Genomic DNA, 24808 nt, shown 5'->3' with positions numbered 1-24808 from the left:
TAACAATTGAAATTCAGAACAGTATTCTTTGTACCGTTAAGACTCAGTTGAATAAGTCCATCTTTAACAAGTTTCTCCATCATCACGATCAGAGAGATTTGCGACGAGGGTAAGGACTCTTGGGTTCACTGAGACAATTTTGAGTTTCTTCTCTTGTTGCCTTTTTGTTGTCTCAGCTTCATGTCCCACTTCACAAAGCCATATGTGCCCTTCTTTCAGCTGAGATTTCCCCTGCCGTACTCATCTGACCCCTGTTTGCGCTTCATTATCGTTGGCACTGAAGACAGCTTCACATTTTCAATTCTGGCTTGTAACTGCTTGACCAGTGAATGATATCCTGGCCCCACCACATCCCCTTCTATGACCTCATTCAGTGACTGTGGGTACTTGGTAACTATTTTTTGGCAACTTCTATGAGACTTGTTTACTCAGAGAAACACAGGATAATTTCTGAACGTAACCAGGGCTTTGGCCTTTTCTCCCTTTCAAAACAGTGCATCAACTCTTAAGGAAAATTCCTCTGTGGAATTTGATAGCTGTCAACCCAATGTACAGTAGCAATCGGACAGCTGGGCGAGGGGGAGGCCAAGAATGAGGAACAGATCGAGCAAGATGGAGATGCTAATGGTGACTCAGTGTGAATTTCACTGCTCTGTGCTGTAAAACAAAAATAATTAAATTAACAAAATCTAGTGAATGCTGTTTTATCCTTGGTTATACTTAAAAATAAATGATGTTTAAAAGTACAGTGTTCACCAGTTTGTATCCAAGCAGCCAGTAATATTCTTGCTTGAATCGTTCTCCGTTCTGAAAGCAGATCAGTTTCCTAGATGAAGTGAAAATCCTCAGTGATCTCCACCCCCCAAATTGTAGTGTCTCCTCTGTAATGTCGAGGATTGAGGCTGGCAGATATGCTGAATATAATGCTTTGATGTGTGTCATCCATTTCTAAGTATGAAGTAAAGAGTGAATGCAGCTCAGTTAACACCAGAATGACACCAGTGTGACAGCATACTGTGTTTCGATGGGACCATTTCGTATTCATCCTTCCTGTAAGATGGCAATGGATAGAAACCAATCAAGTCACTGATGTTCAGACACTTTATCTTTTCATTGTGTTTCCTAGCATCGTGACACTGGAGCTCACAGAAAGCCATTGCACATTTAAGAGCAATAACAACCGTCCGGACAGTAACATGAAAAGGAGCAGATACTTCATGTCTCTGGTAAAAAATTAGCCCTAAATGCTCCAATGCACATACAGTAATGTTATTCAAGGTAATTGGTGACTTTTAAGACAGATCTGTACTCCTCTCCTTGAAGAAATGTTGAAGAAAATCGTCAGAATTTCTCAGTGAGGAGCTAATATCACATGGCGAGGTCAGAGCAGCACCAGCTCGTTCAGTCTACTGTGAAAATGAACTGTGAATGTGCTTACCTCCATAAGAAGCGTCTCTTCCTCTCCTCTTGGGCACACAGAAATGGCGGTGAACAAATTCAAAATTTCAGCGTGAATGACTGCGTCTCTGCATTTTATTCATAATTTGTTTTTTAACTGTGTATATTTTGATTACTTTAGAAACATATTATAAGCCCATTGTGTTTGGCTGTCCTTGGACATCTTCTATTTTCAACAAAGTGTCCTTTGTTCTATCCAATTTTGTTGTATTTTATTGTGTTAATAAAAAGATAATAATAACAATACGGGAAATCAATTCACAGTGTTTTTTTGGAATATGACAGTAAGATAATATCTATAGTTTTCTATTGCTTTAAGTGTCAGGTAAGAAATGTATTTTGAGGCCTTAAAATGCAGATAAAATAGAAAACTATACTATTTAAACATATATGTTTTTCTTTGAAATTAACATTATTTAACATACATATCATACCTTTTAACATTCTACACTTTGTAGAAATAAAGGCATGATTTTGCTGATTGGTTAACAGTTTTATGCCATAGGTTTATAAGCAAAATTCTGTAATTTTTACAGAATAATATTTTTAATTTTAGGGTAAGTACAGGCTTCTACAATTACAGTATGTTTCCGTGTATTTTACAATTCTTTCACAGTAAAATGCCGTTTTCTACATGTTTTTACCATAAAAATTAAAGATATGTACTGTTTCTTCATTTACAGTAATACTGTTGCTATTTGGTCATTTTTTACGCTAATTTCTACAGACATTTTACAGTGTGCAAGCTGTTGTCACTTTAAAACTATGGTATAAACAGTTAACTGAGGCCATTTCTGACTGCACTGAGAAGTTCTAGCTCTATTGCTTACTAATGACTGATCTACACAGAGAAAAGTCAAGCTTTTGTTCTTCATAGTAAAATCTATACAGTATTTTCTACATCAAAATAATATGCGTATCATAAAGTCTGAAATTGCAGCTTTGATTAAAATTTGATTAATTGTCCACTACTACTACGCAACCTAAAATTAATACACTCAAAAGTACTTACACAAGCACACACATTAACTCACAACTTCACTAAACTCAGTTCTGTTGAGTCCTTTTTCATCTTTGATGTGTGTTTGCTCTTGACAAAGAATGCTATTAAAAAGATCAATGCTCTGAGGAATTCAGCTGACATTGTCTTGCCAACTCTGACACACACACACACAGACACACACAGTCATGATTCCAGTTTTCTGAGTTTGCGATTGAAGAGTCTCACTGGGAGACACTCAGAGATGCACTAGCCTGCAGCCTTCAGACACACACATACACATGGTTCTCAGTTCAGTGGTGTGTGTATCAGCAGAATTTCACTCTTCCAATTTTGCCTCTTCTCAAAAAAAGCACATTCTTTTCGTTTTTCAGAATAAAAGTTTTAAACAATCCTAGGTAATCCCCTTTATCTTTTTCAAAATGTCACAAATCCTGTGTAAAGGGTGGAAATGATGTGTACCACTGTCTCTAAAGACACAATTATCACTTGGAAATTAAAATAAATTGGAGGAAACAGTGCATCTAGTTTCAGCAGCAAATTGATCTACTTTAGTGTGTGTTCATGATCGCATGACTTTGTGCATGAAGAAGTCAAAATAAAACTCCAGCATTAGTGTAATCCAGATTAACGCTAATGGTTTGGTATAGCTGTTGTAAACAGTGGAAGTTGTTTCAGTAGAAATTTTAGTTTAGTTTTGTTTTCAAATGCCCCAGTAGAGTCATGAGTATAATAACACCCCTGTATCCATTTCTGACTGTTTTGAGCAGTTGTCTGTCTCTCTTTGCATTCCTCTGTCTTGCTGAGATTCAAAATTTTTTCTATTGGAGGTTTGTTTTTAGAAGAAGCGCATGAGACAGAAAGAAAGTAACACAGGTACGCAGCACATAGCATGGTGGGATCAGATTCATGTTGAAAACATTAGTGCCTGGTACAGTTGTGAGTGGTAACATGCATATTTTGGGAGCATCAAAGTGATGTCTCTCTGAGTAGTCCATCTTATTTGAAAATAACAACGACTGACGTGCCTGTATAAGACAGAACAAAGTGATGCCAGCAAACAAAAGTGTATTGAGTTGCTTCAGAGAGATGAGAGATGCTCTTCTATTGCCCAGTTTGAACCAGATGACTGAACAGCCCCTTCAACCAGATGACATCAGTTTAGTTCAGTGCACTTTTATGTTGGTTTGGCCTCCAAGTGCCCCCTAGAGGTTGCAATGCCCATCACAGTTTCAAGTCGGGACTCTACAGAACAAGGTTTGAATAGCTTTTATAGAAAATCTTGTGGGCTAAGCAAGGACAGAATCATTCATCCTCTTGTGATCAGTAAATACAGCAGGGAACGACACATTCAGTTTTGTTTTTTTTTTTGTCGTCTTAAGTAAAGTCAGGAGACCACAGGACTCAGCTGGATAAACAGACTTTTACACCCATCAGCACCTAATAATATATGCCCGCGGGACGGATGATTTGAACAGTAAAGTAGTCTCTAAGAAGACCATATGCCAATCTAAAACACACGTTTTGACGCTCTTTCTAGAGAGGAGCAAATTGGAGCTGTTGACTTTTATTTTGAAAATGCTTCCTTTGTGTAGTGGATGATTGTGGTTGATCGATGCTGATCGATTATTTGGTCCTTTATTTCTTCTGTCTTCCTATTGGACGGATTCATATATTTTATCTTAAATTAAAACGACATTTGGCTATATCCTTCAGAGATGAGAAATAAGAGTGAGAGGGGCTGCTTACCTCGGTGCCAGTGGGGAAGGGAGACATGAACGTCCAGCAGCAGTAAGTCTCTGCAGACCCGTCTGATCTCAGCTCCTTCCCCCGTCTCTCTGCTTCGTTCTCCGGTGATCCTGCTGTTCACCGGCCGCTCCGGACTCATTGGATCAAACGCTGCCAGCGGCTTACTTCTGTCTCTCTCTCTCACACACGCCCAAACGATCACACAGTGTTTCCACTAACTTTGAGTCGTCCGTCCCCCGTTTTTGGACGTTTCACGCACCAAAGGCAACAAACTGTCCAACAGCTGCTGTGGAGAGCTCAGTGTAATCTCTGTGTCCGCTGCGAGGATCGGAAAAGTGTCAAAGTGATAGTGCGCTGGTGGTTTGGAGAGGAGCTGACGAGGGAGACTCGGCTTGACCCAGTCTGCTGTGGCAGAGGAGGGAGACAGGGGGAGGTCTGAAACCATGGGGGGGTGTCCACCATCCAGCTAACCCTAACCCTCAGAAACTGCTGAAACCATGGAGGAGGGGGGCGGGGGGTGTCCACCATCCAGCTAGCCCAAACCCTCAGAAACTGTTTCCCTCACTGCAAGATGACAGCGCAAAGCGTCTGTCATGCTTCATTCACTATCACAATGTAAGTTATATCATAGAAGGGAAAAGCAAGAAAATGCTAATTAAAGGTGCGAAATACATTTTAAGGTAAAAACAACAAACTGTAGGCTAAGGAGAGAAACTAGATAACAGTCAGCTAAGCTGTAACTTAAGGCTAAAGAAAGAAATGAGCTAAAAATTGTTTGATAAACTTTAATTTAAGGCTAAGGGGGGAAATCAGTTAAAAATCTTAAAAAAAAAGTTAAAAAAAAAGCTAAACTTGTTATCATCAGTTGTAACTCTTGTCTGTGGGATGGAGAAACACATTCATACCATTTTGCTTCACCTTTTCCAATAAAATACATTTCAACAAAAGTATTAACTTTATTGAAGAGAGTAGCCCAATTGCAGTAAGGCCATTAAACTGATCTTTAAGTAAAAAAAAGAAAGGAATAATTTTTTTCTAAACAAACTTCTGAATTCTGCATTACATACTTCATCATCTTTAAAATGATCATGTTATGGGTCACTGCAGCCACCCATTTAAAGGAGCATTTTGTTAAGTTTTTGCTATTACTACAATGCCCATATAAAATATCCCACCTGCCTTGGATGTTTTCCCATTTTGTTACTTTTATAAGTGAAGTCACAGTCAGTATAATTTGGCTATTTGATGAGAATTTGCAAAAAAAAAAAAGTCTTTCATGTCAATTTAGAAAATATGCAAGAAACTTGTGCAATAAAAAATGGACCAGACTCAGTGATTACCTTCCAAGCAACAAACTTTCACCCTGCATTACTGTATTTACTGTATATTTACTGTAGAGTGCCCAGCACTATTAATAACAGCACAGCCCTATTATCTGTAGGGCACATAGAGTGCCCTACAGATAATATCCAACTAGGCCAGTGAGCGGTGATAACTATGATGTCAAATTAAAAACCGATTTTTGCTAACTACTGTACTTAAAATATTTTGTGTAAAATAAGCGTTTGCATTTCCAATCCCTTTAAAGCGACTGACCTAATTCAACAGAGGTCCACCTAATTGATGCCAGCAATATTAAAATCAGTGAAATGGAGATCTCCTGAGCAGTTGATGTGTGGCATGTTGTCGTGTAAAAACACCTGTGTCTGGAGGGTCCAGTCTCTGGCTCATTAGTATTTCTGCTGCAGTTGCAACATGAAGACAAAAGAACACCCCAAACAACTCGGAGAAAAGATCGTAGAAAAGTCTGGCCACAAGATGGTTTTCAACTTACTGGGCATCCCACAGAGTTCCATCCACAATTAAAAAATGGAAGGAGTATGATACTGCCAGGAGCTGGCCATCCTCACATAATGAGTGACCAGGCAAGATCACTCTTTTTTTTTTTCTTTTTCAAATTCTTGATTAAATTTATAAAAGAATTAAAAGGTTAGGGTTAGGCTAACATTGACCGCTCACTGCAGCCCAATGATAGAAAGAAATGACAATTCTAACTTTAGTTTTGCTTCAGTTCTTTTCCTCCACTGATAGCAGCATGCTAACCACTCTAGTAACTTTCTGACACAGAGCCACAATGGCATCCAGTCTCTTTTTGGAAGGAAGCTAAATGATAAAAGTTTTCATCTGATATTGGCTAATCCAACATTTACACGTAGCTTGTTAAAAATGAAACTTTCAGTCTTTGGAGAGACCCTCACTGTGCTTTGTATTTTATATTTGCAATACTCTATACATAACTCTATATAGTTATTTAAAGAGAACCAACAGATCTGTCCATGACAGTGGCAAGGCAAAACTTCCCTTAAGAGGCAGAAACCTCAGACAGAACCAGTCTCAGGGTGGGCAGAGCCATCTGTCTTGACTGGTTGGGTTGCGAGAGAGAGGAAGAGGGAGAAAGAGAAGAGAAGGGGCACATTGAGAGAGAATGAGAATGCAATAGAAATGCAAGAAAAAACATACAAATGCCTAGTACCACCAAATGTGCATTAGTAAATATTAGCAGGAGATGAAAATAGGGTTTTTAGCTGAAGGGGGTACCAATGGGAAATGATTAATAGTGTTTAATGATAACTATTGGTAATTATTGCAGCAGCAGGTGCGAAGCAGAAACATGGAGCTCGAGAATATTCATCACTGTTAGCATGAGGACAGGAAGGGCTAACACAAACTACAGGGGGAAACGTTAGTGATTTGCCTCCTGTTTACATTTTGGAGACTCTAGGAACCACAAGAAAACCTAAATCTAGAGGGTGACGTGACCTACAAGGATGTATGAACTCTGAGATATGATGGTGTTTGGTCATTGCTTGGAGTTTGGAGCTTGGGAGAAGGATTTTAAATTCTATTTAAAGTTTAAATTTTAGTGAGCGCTAACGGAGCAAAGCTAAAACAGAAGAAATACGATCTCTTTCGAGTTTCTCTTAATATTAATGCAACTGAAGGATTTTAAGAGACAGATATCTGGGACATCCAGGCAGTCCACCAGCCAACCTAGCTGTCATTCTTAGGATTGTGGGAGAAAACGAGTACATTCACAAAACCACTGCTCTTCTTTTGTCTACAAAATGCCAGGTCAGAGTTCAATCAACTAGATCAAGGAAAAAAAACAACCAATTAATTTTTAATAACAAATAAAATATTGGCATTTTTTATCAACAAAATGTGCAGTCACCTTATGGCTGCAACTCTTTTTTAATATGAAATGTTAAAATACTTATAATTATCATCAGAAATTAAATCTTATTTTAGGGCTAGTGGGTCAAGACTGAGAGAGTGATTTCTTGGAATTCTGGGAACATCATCCTCAAACTACAAAATGGAACTATCATTTCCACCTGTAGTTTTAAACTCAACCTCATACTATGTATTTCTATATCTGCACACACAAAACAAAATCAGAAGCATTCGTGTTCACATCTGTTCCTTCTAAGCAACCAGTTTACCAGTCTAAGTCTTTGACTGGACAAACACAACCTGAGGTAAACAAATACTATAGTGGAATGCTTACACAAACACAAGCAAATACACGGGAGCACAAAAAAAACAGGCACATGCACACCAGCCCCCCTACCCCACACACACAGTAAACAGTGATAGTTGGCTGGCACCATTCCTGACTGTGTTATCCCAAACTCAGACATTCCTCAACTAAAAGTGTGTGTGTGTGTGTGTGCGTGTGTGTATGTTGTCCCAGAGCCTCCTGAACAGAGGTCAGAAGGTCCTCAACAAACAAAAGGAAAAGAAGGAAGATAATCCTTGAAGTCCTGACTCCCTGGATTCAGACAACAGCTGGGTCAGAACTCGAAAATGAACCCTGAAGTCTCACCAGGCTGCAAGGGAGGAAGTGGCCAAGTCACATGAATCAAATCAAATCAAATCAGATTTATTTGTATAGCACCAAATCATAACAAAGTCACATCAAGGCACTTTACATATAGAGCAGGTCTAGACCAAACTCTTTATAAATTTATTTAAAGAGACCCAACAGATCCCCCGATGAGCAAGCACTTGGCAACAGTGGCAAGGAAAAACTTCCTTTAAGAGGCAGAAACCTCGAGCAGAACCAGGCTCAGGTGGGGCGGCCATCTGCCTCGACCGGTTGGGTTGAGAGAGAGAGAGAGAGAGAGAGAGAGAGAGACAGACAGGCAAGCAGGCATTGGAGGGGGGGGGTGTAGGCAGGAACATGTTGTTGCATGAAGTTCATGGAGTTGAGCTGTAATACAGAATTCATGCTATATGGGACCAGCAGGTGTTGCAGGAACATGGGATGGAGATGAGTCACCACCTGCAGGATGAGGACAGGGAGAGAGAGGAGAGGAACTGGGAGAGACAGAGACTTTGGCAGAACATGGTTAGTAAATGTAGTAACTATGTATTGTGAATGTGTGAATGTGAATATGTTCTAGTGAATGTAACAGTTCAATTTTTATGCTTGTATAAATTAATAAATCTCTTGATTTCTTTCTTAACATCTAACTTTTCAACAGTAAACTGTCCAATTACAACTGCAACTGTCATATGTTGCCATGTCGTGTTCTTACATCACCGCAACTGTTTCCATTCCAGTAGTCAGAGACCTTTCTGTTGAAGAGCACTGATCATTCACTGATTTTAATTGTGAAACCGTTTCACTCAGTGTTTCTGCTAGTTTTCATACTCTGGTCTCTTAGTTACCATCCAAGGGAGACTTCAGTTGATAATTTGGCTCCAGTTTAAAATCTCCTTGGCCAGTAACATTGATCCAAATTAGGAGAAACAGGGGCAATAGGGGTGAAGACAACAGCTCTCTTTATCCCATGTTACTTCACTACTGTTCTAGTGTTGCAGATCTTATCAGGTTGCCCTATTCCATGTATGTTTGTATTTTACATTTTTATTGTACATAAACTTATCTCTTGCTCTCTATTCTTTGCATTTCCAATCTTCAGGGAGAAACTATAATGAAACCTTATTTCCTTCCAATATCCTGATAACAGAGGAAGATCGATGAACTGCTGCTGAAGCTGATGGAGCTCAAGATGTTTGATTTAATGAACCAGAGACAATGTAGTAACAGATGTGTCTCAGAGCACAAGGCCCCTGAATGACTCTTTAGCCTATAAAAACACAAGTTTGCAGTGACAACTTCTAACAACAAACAGACTCACCTCTGTCATGACTTTCTCAGTCTTTATTTTTGCTCTTTGAAGATCCTGGTGGATTCAGACTGAACTGTCGTCTCTGGGTCTCATGTCTCAGTGGCTTCCTGTGTGCTGGATCAGCTAACAGCCCCATATTTAATTCACTAGAGCTCATATTGATATTCCATCTCTAATAATCGACCACATTTCCACTGCTAATGACAGCTGCAGCCATCTTGGCTCTGTTTGCTGTCTCATTACAGGCTATCTCAGAAACCAATGGCTACATGACACATCTAAACCCTCAGATCTGTGTGTGTGTATTTGCATGTGAGATTTGGAGAAGAACAGACATATTGATGTATCTGCTTTGAAGTTCAAAAATTAAAATAAAAAGCATCTTGTTGTTGTTTCGTCCTTATTGAGTTGATAAGGTATGGGTCTCATATACCCTATATACCTTTATATCCACAGTGTTTCTCAGTCATCACTTAAATGTGTTCACATTTTTGAAATGAACTAAATATTTATTCACACTTCTCATATAATGTAAAAGGTCCCATAGTTTGATTCACACCAATCAGGATTCAGTTCCTGGGCCTGGGGCCTTTCTGCCTTTCTGGAACCAGTGGCATAGTCATGGCCTGTCAAGGCTCATTGATGCACATGGGGAATGAAGGCCAGCCCGTATGGTTCAATCCAACACATAAGTTACTGTTGCTCAAATTACTGAAAAACTTAATGCTCGTTCAGATAGAAAGGTGTCAGAATACAGAATTTGTTGCATATCAGCCTGCATAGCTGCAGATGAATCAAGATGCCCATGCTAACCTATGTGCACCATTGAAATAGCAAACAAAGGGCATGTGACCACACTACAATGGAATAATGCAGCCTAGTCTGACGAATCACGTGTTTTTGTTATATCACATGGATGGCCGGGTGCTTGTGTCACTTACATGGGGAACACATAGCACCAGGATGCACAATGGAAGGTAGGAAAGCTAGTGGAAGAAGTCTGATACTTTGGGAAATGTTCTGTGCTGGAAAACCTTGGATCTTGCAGTCCATGCCAAGTTTCTGTACTATTTCTCCTATTGAAAGAGAATGGGTTCTTCTACCCAGAGCTTGACTTCACTCAATGAAACTGTTAAGTCTACTGATAGCAGGACCACAAGATGCAGACTCAGGACACTGAATATGATGAGAATCAGTTTTATTGCGTAGGAACCAGTAATGGGCAGATGGTCAAGGTGAATCCAGGCTGTAGAGTCTCCAGACAAGCAGGTGCGTCCTGAATCAGGCCCGGTAGATGGGAGGAATGGAGCCACAAAACAGGTTTTGGCAGGAACCAGTAAGAGGTGCTGACAGCCAGTGTGGATCCGGGCTGTGGAGTTTCCAGATGGGCAGGTGAGTGATTGACGAGAGGAATGGAGCCAGGAAGCAGGATTGGTGAACTAGACACCGTAGAAGAGTTGGTTAGTTTAAGATTTACAGAAAACAAACGTGATCGCTAAGAAGCCTGAGGCTTACCACGGGTGGTTGACGGACAATCTGGCAACACGTGGAAGAGTGAACCAGTCTTTTATCCTGCAGCAGTGTAGGTGGCTTGATTGAGATGAGGAACAGGTGAGAGATGATTCCGGTTGAACTCCTGGCACCGCCCCAGCTCCAGACAGACAGACAAAGACACACCCACAAAAGGAGACAGAGACAGCCCAGAACCGTGACAGAAACCAAACTAACTTTTTCTTTTTCCTTTATCCAGTTGAAGTGCAGAGACAATGGTATGGAATTTCATAAGGTGAAAAAGCTTGAATAACAAAACAAACAAAAAGAAAATATTATAAATTGCATATTTTTCAATACACATGAAACTCAAACAGAAAAATAATAAGCCAATCTGTAACTATTGAAACCCCCAAATTGTCTTTTTACTAATTATTATTTACATAATATGTGCAAATATAATACAATATAATACAGTCATGTGGATGTTACTTTGACACATACAACCTACCTCAGCATTGTTAAAGGCCATGTACACCCTTTCATGGAAACTGTATTCTCTGACAGCTGCGGCCTCTTAAGACTGGATAATGTGCCATGCCATAAAACAGCAACATCCTCGAGATGTGGAGAGGAATCAACACCGTCAGTGGCTCCAACAAAGAGAAAAGATGTGGATGATGTGGACAGAGGCAATAAACTCGAACAGATTTGACACTGCAGCCTTTTACTCCGTCTGTGTGCATCTCGACTTCTGCAGCTACATCCCCTCTGCCCTCTGTGCATCCACCACTGTCTGTCACAGTAACAGTGAGTGAGTGGTGGAACCAACTTCCAGTATCGGTCCGGGGGGCGGACTCTTTAGTAATTTTCAAGACCAGGCTTAAAACTTTCCTGTATGACGGAGCTTATAGTTAAAAAGTTAAAGTCCTCTACTCTTTAGCTATGCTGCTGTAGGCCTAGACTGCTGGGGGAAGGACTGAGCACCCTCCCCCCTGCATGTGCTAACAATAACCATGCTTCTTAAAAATCCCTGTTTCTCCCAGTTAACTAACCGTGTTTTCCTGAAGTCTCTGTCTCTACCAGTTCCTCTCCTCTCTCTCCCTGTCCTCATCCTGCAGGTGGTGACTCATCACCATCCCATGTTCCTGCAACACCTGCTGCTCCCATATCCTCATGAATTCTGTACTACAGCTCATCTCCATGAACTTCATGCAGCATCATGTTCCTGCCTACACCTGTTTGCAAATCCCCCTCTCCTGCTCTCATTCTCTCCCTACGCTACCCCCCCCGTCCTGTCTTGATCTCTCTGTCTCTCCCACTCTCAACCTAACCGCTTGAGGCAGATGTCCGCCCCCCCTGAGCCTGGTTCTGCCCGAGGTTTCTGCCTCTTAAAGGAAGTTTTTCCTTGCCACTGTTGCCAAGTGCTTGCTCATATAAAGAGTTTGGTCTAGACTTGCTCTATATGTAAAGTGCCTTGATGTAACTTTGCCATGATTTGGTGCTATATAAATAAATCAGATTTGAGGCTGGAACTTGGAAAAATGTGTCCTGTGATGGCAGCTGGCCCAGATGTTGTGTGTCCAAACCTCCCTAATGACTGTGCTACCCAACTATGTGAATGTCTCCCTAGAGAAACTTGTTTGGACCATCTACTTCAGAACACCCTAGTGGAGAACCACAGCACTGGACCGTTACTTATGAGATGATAAGATAAAAACCCCAGAAAGGCTTTCTGATTCTGATTGATACTCAACAAAAATTGATACTCCAGACAGTAAAAGGATGACTTGCCTCAGATTTCAGACATCATGATTTTTTTTACTTGGAGTTTAACATTGACTCAATAATGGCCTTATCTTTGAATTAACTTTGAAAAGATTCATAATTTTTGCGAACACAGTTTGTGTGTTGAAGCGTTGAGGCCACAGCTCATTCAAGACATAGATGAGACAGTGTGTGCCTTTGTTCCACAGACAAAGGAGGGTCATTTGAACTCGGTCCCACACAATGCCTCAACTTTCACACCTACGTGAGAAAACTGGCACAACCCTAAGTTCAGCTGTTACTGGTCACTGAATGACATGTGACCCAGATATATAAGACCCCTGTTTCTTCCTCCTCCTGTTCTCTTCTCTGCTGGCCCTCAGCCCACTCTCAGTCATTGATCTGCTCCTGCCTCTTGGATCTTCTCAGGCCGCTTATTGATACCCTCTCTCTGGTATGCCCTCTCTGCCAGCAGATCTGACTTGTCTTCCTGCTGTTTTCTTCAAGCAATGAGCCTCAAGTCAGGGTCTAGCTCCTAGCTCAACAGCAATACCAGCAACATGAACATATTGAGGTACTAAGTAATAATTCAACCATATAGACCTGCAGCTCTGAACACACAACTTGGACAATCACAAAGAAGGACAGTTGCTTGTCCAAGAACTGTGTAATGTTAAGTGGAACAGCCTGGCATAAACCAAACTAAGACTGTTAACCTTTGAACATTTACAAAACAGTTGGTTCTTTGTTTAAGTCAGGAGTCAGGAGTTTCAGTCAGAATTTAGAGTCAATCATAGCACAGAAACAGCGCTGGTTAAAGTCTCCAATGACATTCTAATGGCCTCAGACAATGGATCAGCCTCCATACTTCTCCTTCTAGATCTCAGTGCTGCATTCAACACCATAGATCAGAATATTTTACTACAGAGACTGGAAAATGAAATTGGAATTAAAGGAACTGCACTAAGGTGGTTTAAATCCTACTTATCAAATAGACATCAGTTTGTTCATGTTAACAACAGCTCCTCCTCATGCACTGTAGTCAGTCATGGAGTCCCACAGAGTTCGGTACTTGGACCAATCATCTTTACGCTTTATCTGCTTCCTCTAGGCAACACTAGTGCAGAGAAAAGCCATAGCGTGCGGTGTGGTAAGCGTGTTGTGTCATTTCCGGTCATTGGCGGTTGTGCTCTCTGCTGTGCTCTGTCATCTCGTGTGTTGTTTCCACTGTTCTTCTGCTATTATTTCCTAATTCACTCAATTAATCCAACAGCAAATTATTTTCACACCAACACTAGGTTTAAAAGTCAATATCTCCCCTTTCTCCAAAGGTTATAACCGGTTCTGCTCCTCCGCTAATCAAACTACCCGATCCTCTCCTCTCCTGTTCTCTGTGCCTCATGTGTAGTTATTCTTCTGCCTCCTTTTATGATAGCACCTCTTGTCATAGATGTAGGATGATGGTAGAAATGGAGGCGAAAATTAATGAGTTAGACGGCTCTGCACTTTAGCTAGCACAACCTATGCTAGTGTAGCTAGACCCCCCTGTAGCCGGTGCGGGCCGACCTAGACGAGCTCATATGGCAGCCGACATAGTTCCCCCCCCCCCAGTGGCTCCCGAGCAGCCGGGATCTAGTCAGGGTGGCTGGGTGACTGTCCGAGACAAGAGGCATAGTCATAGGCAGCAGCCTCCGGTTCACCACCGACCAGTTCACGTTTCCAACAGGTTCTCTCCACTCAACAACACACCTGCTGAAAAGCCGACTCTAGTGATTGGTGATTCTATTCTGAGGAACGTGAAGTTAGTGACACCGCGGCCATAATGAAGTGTATCCCGGGGGCCAGAGCAGGCGACATCCAGTCTTATCTGAAACTGCTGGCTAAGGGTAAACGTAAATATGCTAATATTGTTATTCACGTCGGCAGTAACGACACCCGACTTCGCCAGTCGGAAGTCACAAAAATTAATGTGGAATCGGTGTGTACTTTTGCTAAAACGATGTCGGACACTGTAGTTTTCTCCGGCCCCCTCCCCAATCGGACTAATGATGACATGTACAGCCGCATGTCGTCATTTAACCGCTGGCTGTCGAGGTGGTGTCCCGAAAACAACGTGGGCTACATAGATAACTGGAAGTCTTTCTGGGGGAGACCTGGTCTAATTAGGAAAGATGGTGTCCGTCCCACCGTGGACGGGGCCGCTCTCATTTCTAGGAATATGGCCGATTTTATTAGAAATCCAAAACCCTGACAATCCCGCAGTTTAACACGCTCCTCTGCGCCTCAGTCAGAGAGGTCACCTGCTGAGAATAGAAAAGAGTCTATGTTTAGGTCTATAGAAACTGTGTCTATCCCCCAACCACCTAAATTTAGAAAAGTCTCAAATAACATTGCGATCAAATGTGGACTGTTGAATATTCGATCATTATCATCAAAATCTCTACTAGTTAACGATCTCATAGCTGATCATCATATTGATTTATTTTGTATAACTGAAACGTGGCTACAGCAGGATGAGTATGTTAGCATTAATGAAGCTACACCCCCAACTCATGTTAACTTTCATATCCCTCGTACCACAGGTCGAGGAGGTGGGGTGGCTGCAATATTTCAGTCAAGCCTATTAATCAACCCTAGACCAAAATCTGGCTGCAGGTCTTTTGAAAGCCTCACTCTTAGTCTTTCCCACTCAGACTGGAAAGGTGAAAAACCAGTTCTGTTAGTTACAGTATACCGTCCACCTGGTCCGTACTCAGAATTCCTATCAGAGTTTTCTGATTATTATATTATATATCATTATATATCAGAGTTAGTACTCAGTACAGATAAAATCATACTGGGAGATTTCAATATACATGTTGATGTAGAAAGTAACAGCCTTAGTTCTGGGTTTCTTTCATTACTAGACTCAATTGGCCTCTCCCAGCATGTGAATGAACCCATCATAGCACAGAAACAGCGCTGGTTAAAGTCTCCAATGACATTCTAATGGCCTCAGACAATGGATCAGCCTCCATACTTCTCCTTCTAGATCTTAGTGCTGCATTCGACACCATAGATCATAATATTTTACATTTTGACCAGGACATGTCCTTTGTCCCTCACATAAAACAAGTTAGGAGGGCAGCTTTCTTCCACCTGAGAAACATTAGGAAAATCAGAAACATCCTCTCTCAGGATGATGCAGAAAAACTAGTCCATGCATTTGTAACTTCTAGGCTGGACTACTGTAACTCATTACTATCTGGATGTCCAAACAAATCTCTAAAAGGCCTTCAGTTGATTCAGAATTCTGATGCATGAATATTAACAGTAACTAGGAAAAGAGATCACATCTCTCCTGTGTTAGCTGCTCTTCATTGGCTGCCAGTAAAATATAGAGTAGAATTTAAAATCCTTCTTTTAACATATAAAGCTCTTAATGGCCAAGCTCCATCATATCTCAGAGAGCTCATAGTTCCTTACTGTCCTAGCAGGCCACTCCGCTCTCTAGATGGAGGTTTACTTGTGGTTCCTAGAGTCTCCAAGAGTAAATCTGGAGGCAGACCTTTCAGTTCTATGGAACCAACTTCCAGTGTCGGTCCGGGAGGCAGACTCGTTAGCAATTTTCAAGACCACGCTCAAAACTTTTCTGTATGACAGAGCAATATTTGTACTACAAAAACGAAAATTGCTAAAACTCTGAAATCTTCAGGTTTGTTTGGTTATTCAGCTGGTTTTGTAACAAAGTATAGCATTGAGTCCCAAATATGCAGAATTTGGGTTGAGATCTGGGGAGTTTGGAGCCAAGACAACAACTTGAACTGGTTATTTAATCATTATTGTTGTACTGTAACAGGGAGCATTATCCTGCTGAAACAGGCTAATTAGAGAATACTGTTTCCATGAAGACTTGGTCTGAACAATTTTTAGGTCAGTGCTATGTGTCAAAGTAACCTTCACATTCATGTAGGCACTCAAGGTTTCCAGCAAAACATTGCTCAAAGCATCACACAGACTCCACCAGCTTGTCATCTTCCCATAACGCAACATGTGTTCCCTGGGTAAGAGATGGAAATGCACTCAGACATCAGCATAATGTAAAGTAAAACCTGATCCATCAGCCCAGACCACATTTTTCCATTGCTCTGTGGCTCATGTGAGAGCTCTCAGCAGGCATAATGCTTTGCTGCTCTCACCCACCTGGAGAGTCAGGACAACCCCCACTAAGTCAGGCAGCTTTTTCTGGACTTTACGTGTGCATTTAATATGTCCCACAGATCATCCGACGGACCGTTTCCAACAAACTACTGCTGCTCAGATTAACACCTTTGCTTTAGAGCTGGATCCTTGGCTTTCTGACAGACAGCCACAGACTATCAAAATCCATTCAATCTCGTCCTCCCCCATCATACTCACCACCAGCTCCCACAACAATGTTAACTGAGGAAAATAACCTCTGCATCAATATGTGGAAGACCAAGGAGCTGGTGGTGGATTTTAGGAGGAGTAGGGACAACCCCCACTGTTCATAAGTGGACCATTTTTGGAAATGGTCCACAGCTTCTAGTACCTTGGAGTTCTCTTTTCCAGTGGACAATAAACACGTCCACCATGGAAAATAAGGCTCACCAATGCCTCTATTTCTGAAGGAGGCCAAGGCATTCCCTCAGTGCTGGCAGCTTTCTACAGGTGTGTGGTGGAGAGTACACTCACCTCCTCCATCACCACCTGCTATGGGAACTTACAGAGGATGGACAAAACCAGCATAAGGCCACCAGCAGCAGTCTTCCGACCATGGAGGACATTTACACAGTAACCGTAGGTGCAGGAGCAGTCCAGCCTGATCTCGGGGGACTTTACCCATCTGGCCAATGGACTGTTTCACCTCCTCACCTCGGGCAAGAGGCTGCAGCTTCTACCCAGAGACTGGTAGACCACTGAATTCCATTTGACATTAAGTATAAACTAATTATTAAATATTAATTTCAAGATAGTTTTTTGCCTAATTGTATTATATGCTTCATGGCCTGAGTACAGAGTATGTGCAAACAGGCAAATGACAATAAATCAACTTTTAACAGTATTTGTTTACTCAGGTTATGTTTTTGAATACACAAAAAATGTTCCTCTTGAAAATATTAAATGTGTTTTGCAAGAATAATTTGACTTTTTCCAAAAAATACTACTGCACCAAGTCTAACCCTGACCCCTCTAACCCTAAAAAATTCAAATTCTCCTGTCTCTTAAATTAAATTTATTTAGATAAACTTTTATGGCACTGCCTTGTTGAAGGTACATATATCGCCTCAGGTGAACTGCATATCATTTAACATCAACAGATTTTAGCAGGGAAGCATTGCTTCCATGGCAACCTGCTGCACACTACAGCTCACTGCAGGTGAGGGGTGGTCAACATAATGTTTTCACTCTGCAGTCACTGATTACATTTCTGAACCATTTTGCTTTGGTAAAGCAGCAGATTTTATTCATTAAATCAGAATTCATGCACATCATTTTATGGTCTTTAATTAGCAGAGGAAAGGAAAAGCTTTCCAACCCTGCTGCTGATTACAGGGTCAGTGTGTATGCATGTGTGTGTGCTCCTCTAAATGTGGGTTGACCAAACCCACATTCAGAGAAGCATGTTGTCCTAATCTCTTAGCATCTTTGCCAAGCTAAGTGCTGCTTGGTGCTGTGGTGTGTGTGTGTGTGTGTGTATGTGACCTAGATGGTAGTTGCATTGTGGTCTCTGGTCGGCGACCGGACGAGCAAGCTTCAACAAGCAATTCTTAAGCCAAGATAGAGTGAGACAGACATGAGAAAAAACAGCCATAAAGAAGAAAAAAGTATTTGTTCAGTTTTCTGACAGAGAAACTGTTTATGTTGTTTTCAAAAAGGGTGAACAAAAATCTTACAGGAACAGAGAAAACAAAAGAAAAAAAGGGGTATAGATGTAAAAGTTAAGAAACTAAAGAATAAAAAAAGTAGCTTAGAAATTTGAACAAGTCTTGAGATAAAAGAACAAATGTGAACTGAAAAGATGAAGATGAGTAAAAAATGTAAAAAAGAGAGAGAATAAACAAATGAAAATGAAAGGTGGAGTAAATAAAGATAATGAAGTGGATGTACAGAATTCTGAAAAGAGACAAAGAGAGAGGGTTAATGTTTTTCAAACTTGAAGCAATTTGAATAAGAGAAGAACAAGGAGAATAAAAAAGGTGCACGCATGTGTACCAACATAGAAAGACTAAATTTTGTTCCCTATTAAGTAAAATGATTAGACCAAACATAGAATTCAATAGATCTTGATTAACTTCCCGTGCTTCATTGTGTCACAAAGCCACATGACATGTCAGCAAATAAATGAAAAATAGCAACACACAATATTTGTACAATGCACGCAGAAGATGTTGTCCACAACAGCCTCTGGAGGACCATAATAAGGGCATGGTACACCATCTGCAGTTTGCTAGTCCGTCAGAGGGCTAACATAGAGACCGACAAAGATGAACAACTACTCACACTCAGACCTACGGACAACGTGTAACCAATTAACCTAAACATGATGTCTTTGGACAGTGGGAGGAAACTCATGGACAGAAACACCCCAGGCCTGGGAACTGCACCCACGGCCATCTTGTTATGCTACCTGTGTTCACCATTCTCTCTCTTATATTCTTTAGTATTTCATGTTGAAACTGTAAAATCTTTAAACTTGAGAACAAATGTATTTAATTTCACAGTTCTCCAAAGCACAACCTAAAACATCACCTTTTCTCATGATATTACTGTGACCACTGCTCGGTCAGTTATCTGTTGTCATTTAGCTATCTCCTCCTTCTCTCCTCCATCTGTCTCTTTCTTTTATCGTGTGCCTTTTCCAAAGCTCTGAGAGCATCCACATTTGATCTCTTACTTTCTATCCAACGTGTCGATGACCAGGGACACAACAGGAAGTGACCCTGCCCTGGGTGGCCCAGAAATTATGCTGCAGCTTCCTGTAAGAGTAGAAACTCAAGCAGCACTTGTGATATCACAGTAAAAGCCTAAATGTTTTGGCCTCAGGCCCTCTTCAGGATCAACATACTCATTAAAAAAAAGGAAACAATAAATGACTCACAGAGAATACATCAGTAATCCGGAGCCCCATTGGAAGTTCTTCATCTCCATCTAGTTTGTAAAGTTTAACTGCTTATGAACTGTCCAAATAACACAGTCCACCAACCAGGATTAATTAACACGTGATGTCCTGAATTATGGCAAAAACTATCTTGTGTTGTGACACCAGCCTTTGATCTTTGAACAACAAATCTAGTTCATATATCAGTTGAAATGAAAGTTGTACCAAGCTTGAGAAAATTCCCTTGGGTGTTATCAATATATTAAGTTCACAAGACAAAATGTCTTCTCTATGACCTTTGATCTTTTATCACAAAAATATATGCGCAAGCATCAGTGAATGTTTTCACAAGAGATTGATGAAAAATTCCCCCTGTAACTGTAACTTCCAAAATCTAATAATTTCATCTTTGACTCCAGATGATAATTTGTGTGAATATTGAATACATTCTTTTGAGGAATTACTGAGATTTGAGAGTGTCTAAAAACATATTTTGTGATTTTGTTGTAGGATTTTGTTACTCTGATCTTGACTCAAAACCTTTGCGTGTCACCATCACTGCCACATTGTTGTTAGGTTTAGCCATAGCACCAAGATTAACCAGTAACATGGGGTCTGTTTCACAAAGCAGGTTTAGTGGAAACTCTGAGTCTGTTAACCCTGAAATGAGGGAAACTGTGAGTTTTCCGTTTCACAAAGGGAAGTAACCCAAACCAGAGAGAGAGAGGTAACTCTAGCCCGTTTCCCAGAGAGGTAAGCACTCTGTCAGTTACTGTAGTAACAGACTCTGTGAAACTAACCTGGTTGGGACCAGGTTTTTCTCAATGAACTTTGTAGAATAGTTCTGCAGTCTGTTATAAAAAAAAAAAAAGCGGCATTACTGCACAGAGAATTAAATATTCACCGGGAGATGGTTATCAGACTGCGCACACCGAGCTGTACCGTTTCACGTCACAGTCCATCAACTACATACACAACCTACACAAATAATTTGTGTTATATTTCCAACATTGCCAACCGTTTTCGCTCTCTCACATCCCAGCAGAAATTGTGTGTTGCGCTGTGTTTCTTTGCAAATGGGACTTCTTTTGTACAATGCCAGAGATGCAGAGCACTCAAGCAAGGCAACTGTATGCAGGGCAGTCAGAATAATGTGCCCATCTTTGTTATTTTTCCTGGACATAAACATTGAGGAAATTTCAAGTTGAAAAAAGAGTGTTATATGGGGTTTTTTTGCAGCTAAACATGGTGGTGGGCCATTTTTGACCCGCAGGACAACAGCAGTTGGTTTTGGCTGCTGGCGGGGTTGGACGTCAGTGTGTAGCTATGTGCAAGTGATGTTATGTTAATTTAAGTTGTAATTCTATGAGTTGAGTTTTGTTCAGTTAAGGCAAGTTAACTGTTAATTTGGTGGGGTTTTTCTTTTTTTTATACTGTCTGGGCATGGTGCCACTCTGTAAATAAGCATTAGGGTTAGGGCATTTTCATACCTGGGCAAAGTCTCTCAAGTCCACCTCCTATCACCATATTAACCCCTCAGGTCACACTCTCTTACACTCTGTCCACTAAAATCTAATCAGTTTATTTTTATTTCAAATTCATGTTTGTGCTAATTTCCTCAGTGTTCACCCCATTCTTACAAAAATGTGACAAACAGCTCTAACATAAATCCTCCAGGTCCATGTGTTCAAGCCAACAAGAGCTCAAACCTGTAGACCAACTGTCAATTAGTCAATTTTACAGCAGAAATATATTTACAATCTTTGGTCCATTAAACCTATTAATAATCATAATCTCAGTGAAGCATATATTTATTTCAGTTTTCAGCAGTTCTCAACTGAAATAAATCTTCTTTTACACCACAAGAAAATCATTCAGACTGATAATAGATCAATAACAGATGTTACATGAAGTGTCAGTGTGTTGAGTGTGTGTGTCAAGTGTGTGTGAACTGACATTCCTTACAGACATGTCAGCACAGCCTCAGCTTCCTGGCAATGCTCTTATAACTTAACCATGTTCGCAGGTTTATGTGTGTGTGTCTGAGACTTTCAGCAGACTCCATCAATGTGTTGCTTTGAACCTCATCCTGACATCCAATCAGGTTCCTGATTATGAACTGTCCAGCTTAGTCTTTGCGGTAAAAGACCAGTTATGTCACTTTAGTCTTACCAAGAAAAAGAAGATAAGTCAATATTTTATTGCTTTAACATGCTGATTGATTGATACATTTTTGCAGCCAGCCCTACGATGGACTGGCAACTTGTCCAGTGTTTACCCTGCCCTTGCCCAATGTGAGCTGGGATTGGCTCCAGGATCCCCTGCAACCAGGTGGACAAATGGTAGACGATGAATGAATGAATGGTAAAAACAAACTCCAAAAGCTTAGACTGAGATAGGAACCTGCGTCCTAGACCATGATGAACTTATTATGGTCCTGAGAGGCTGTTGTGGACAACGTCTTCTGTGTGCAGGGGTGCAAGGGGTGCTTCAGGGAGTACACTGAGCTGTTTCATTCTGGCAGGATTTTCAGTGCCAGGAAATATCCAAGGAATCCCCCCCACCCCAACCACCCTAACCCTAACCCACCCAGCTGTTCCCCACATATCCAGAATGCTGCAACCACACAGCTGTCTCCCCTCGCGTTCTGCCACCATCTACACACGCTCTCTGCTCCCTGATCAGTTGTTCGTGTCCACCCTTTGGTGTGAACTCATGAGAGTGCATCGATGACTCAAGAATAACATATTGGTTCAGGCTAAATGTGAGTGGTGGTGATGTAGTTAAATTACTGTCAGCCCACTGTAATGTCACCCATTGGTTTTGGTTTTGTTGAAACCAGTAGAAACCATATTTGGAGAAGGTGGAGCTCAGGAGGAGTGAAGGCTGGCTCTGACCTGCTATGTACCCCATCCTCATTGTGTGGTACAGTCTGTCAATCTTATTGTGGCCACCTCCTAATCCATACCCTGCTTTCTGACCAATTTTCCTCTAATCGGAACAGCTGTATCGAACAAGATGTGAAACTTGAAATTGGGAACATGAATTCATTCAAAAATAAATCAAGTGAAGACAAGGGCCTTCGCTGTGTGACCACTGTCCCATCTTCAGCTCATATGGGCTGGACCAAGGAAATGAAATACGTAAATTTTAGTAACAGGAAAACCCTCTACACTTTGACCTGAACATGTTTGAAAGCACTGAATGAGTATGCCAGTAAAGCTCGACCCCAACCCCCTGTGATGTTACTTCCTGTGTCCTCTGAACATGTAGATATGAGTCAGGTATGTTGTAACCCATATTTGAGATATAACTGGTACCACTGTTTCATGAGAAAAAAAGACTACTGATTCATTGCAACTCCCCCACAATGTATGTGTGTGTCTGTGTGTGTGTGCACGCATAAAATGTTCTCCAGTCTGTCACCTTGTGAACGAGACACCTATCTGATTACCATGGCTACCACTGAGACAGTAATGACAGGGCAAACTGTCGACTTGGAAGCCAGGTGAGCTGCGTCATGATCGGCTGAGCCAATCAACAAAGAAAAAATTAACCTGCAGGTTGTTATCATATTGGGACAGATTACAGAGAAGCAACTTGCAACATCACTGTGTGTGAGTGTATACATAATAGTTGTATGATCACAAAGCACACACAACAATCAGCAGCAGACAACTGCCAAGCCATGTAATGTAAAGTTCCACACTGGCTGGTATTTTCAGGCTTGTGAAAGCTTTCCCCATAAACTTTATCACACGTGCATTGATTGTGATGACAACAACAATGGTGCTTCAATCTCTGACCGTGTGCATTAGTTTCACAAATTCTCATATGCTTGGTGTTAGTAATAAAATCTAAAAGCTAAACTAATATTGAATCAATTTTAAAAACTCTTTTGTTAAAGATCAGTGTAACAATCTTTGGATTTACACAATAACAGTTGAAGGTGAAACTATGATATGTTGTGTTCGTGCCGAATTAAAATTCCACCCATCTATTTTCTATACGGCTTATCCATCAGGGACACGTGATCCCAGCTGAAACTGGGAGGAGGCTGGGCTCACCCTGACTTAGTCGACATATAGAGACAAACAAATAATCATACTAATATTCACTCTAATATTCAAAGAGTCAAAAGCTAACCATATGTGGCATTGGACTCTGGGTGGATATTGGGGTACATGGACTGAACCCAAATAGGCACTCGAAGAACAGGCAAACTGCACAGAAGAACTCCAGGTCCTTGGTTTGGACCCAGACCTTCTCACTGTAAGGCTACAGTGTTAACTAGCACTTGCCACATCATACGTTTATTTTGTAAATGCTGATCAGTACTCTCTATAGAGGAAGCGCACCACCCTGTAATGTTGTGGCACAGCTGATTTTGCTGGGCTCTTCAAAACAGACTGACAATCATCAGGGTCAACAAGACTCAGCTATGACAGTGGTTCCCCTAATGGTTCGTGTGTATCCAACCGTTTTTTAATTTTTTTTTAATCTCACGTACGCCCTGGAGTGCTCTCAAGTACCCCCATTTGAGAACCACTGGTCTATGGCATGATGAGCTCATACCACTGATTGTTTTTACTGCTCTCACAAAGACATTTTCTATTTACAATGTATCATCAACAGTTCTCAATTGCTGTTCACAGGCCCTTTTTTCAATTTAAATTTTATAAGGTAACATAAATGTATTTCAGGTAGGCCTATGTGTTTCTAATTCTCTTGTATTATACAGCTATAATTGGTCAAACTTGTTTTTTAATCCTGACCCTTGTTTTGATTCTCTCCCAATTGGCCCGTTAAAGTTATAGCATTACATTCAATGTGTTTGTGTGGTCTTTAGTATCCAGGTTTTGATTGAGTTTTTGAGGTATCCCATTTTTGTGTTTGTGCATGTAAACACCGCATCTCGAATTCAGACACTGGGTTATGCTCTTTTCCTGGCTTCAGGAAATCTGGCTTTGCCACCTGAAGTATGAGAGAAGCAGGATAAGGATACTGAAGCATGTATACACTGTATCCCGGTTTCTGACAGCT

At 41.0% G+C, this 24808-nt stretch overlaps 1 protein-coding gene across 4 annotated transcripts in view; it reads right to left on the bottom strand.

Moving 5' to 3' along the window:
• Nucleotides 1–4583, bottom strand: part of plekhg2 (pleckstrin homology domain containing, family G (with RhoGef domain) member 2) — a 104755-nt gene extending 100172 nt beyond the window's left edge. For all 4 annotated transcript variants that reach the window (XM_029518492.1, XM_029518494.1, XM_029518493.1 and 1 more), the window contains exon 1: nucleotides 4208–4583. The gene's annotated coding sequence lies outside the window, so the exon portion shown is untranslated. The remainder of the gene's footprint in view (nucleotides 1–4207) is intronic.
• Nucleotides 4584–24808: the final 20225 nt, after the last annotated feature.

Source organism: Echeneis naucrates, chromosome 13 (assembly GCF_900963305.1).
Source record: "Echeneis naucrates chromosome 13, fEcheNa1.1, whole genome shotgun sequence".
Lineage (NCBI taxonomy): Eukaryota > Metazoa > Chordata > Actinopteri > Carangiformes > Echeneidae > Echeneis > Echeneis naucrates.
Note: the sequence above shows the minus strand (reverse complement) of the source record. Positions and strands in the feature narration are given on the sequence as shown.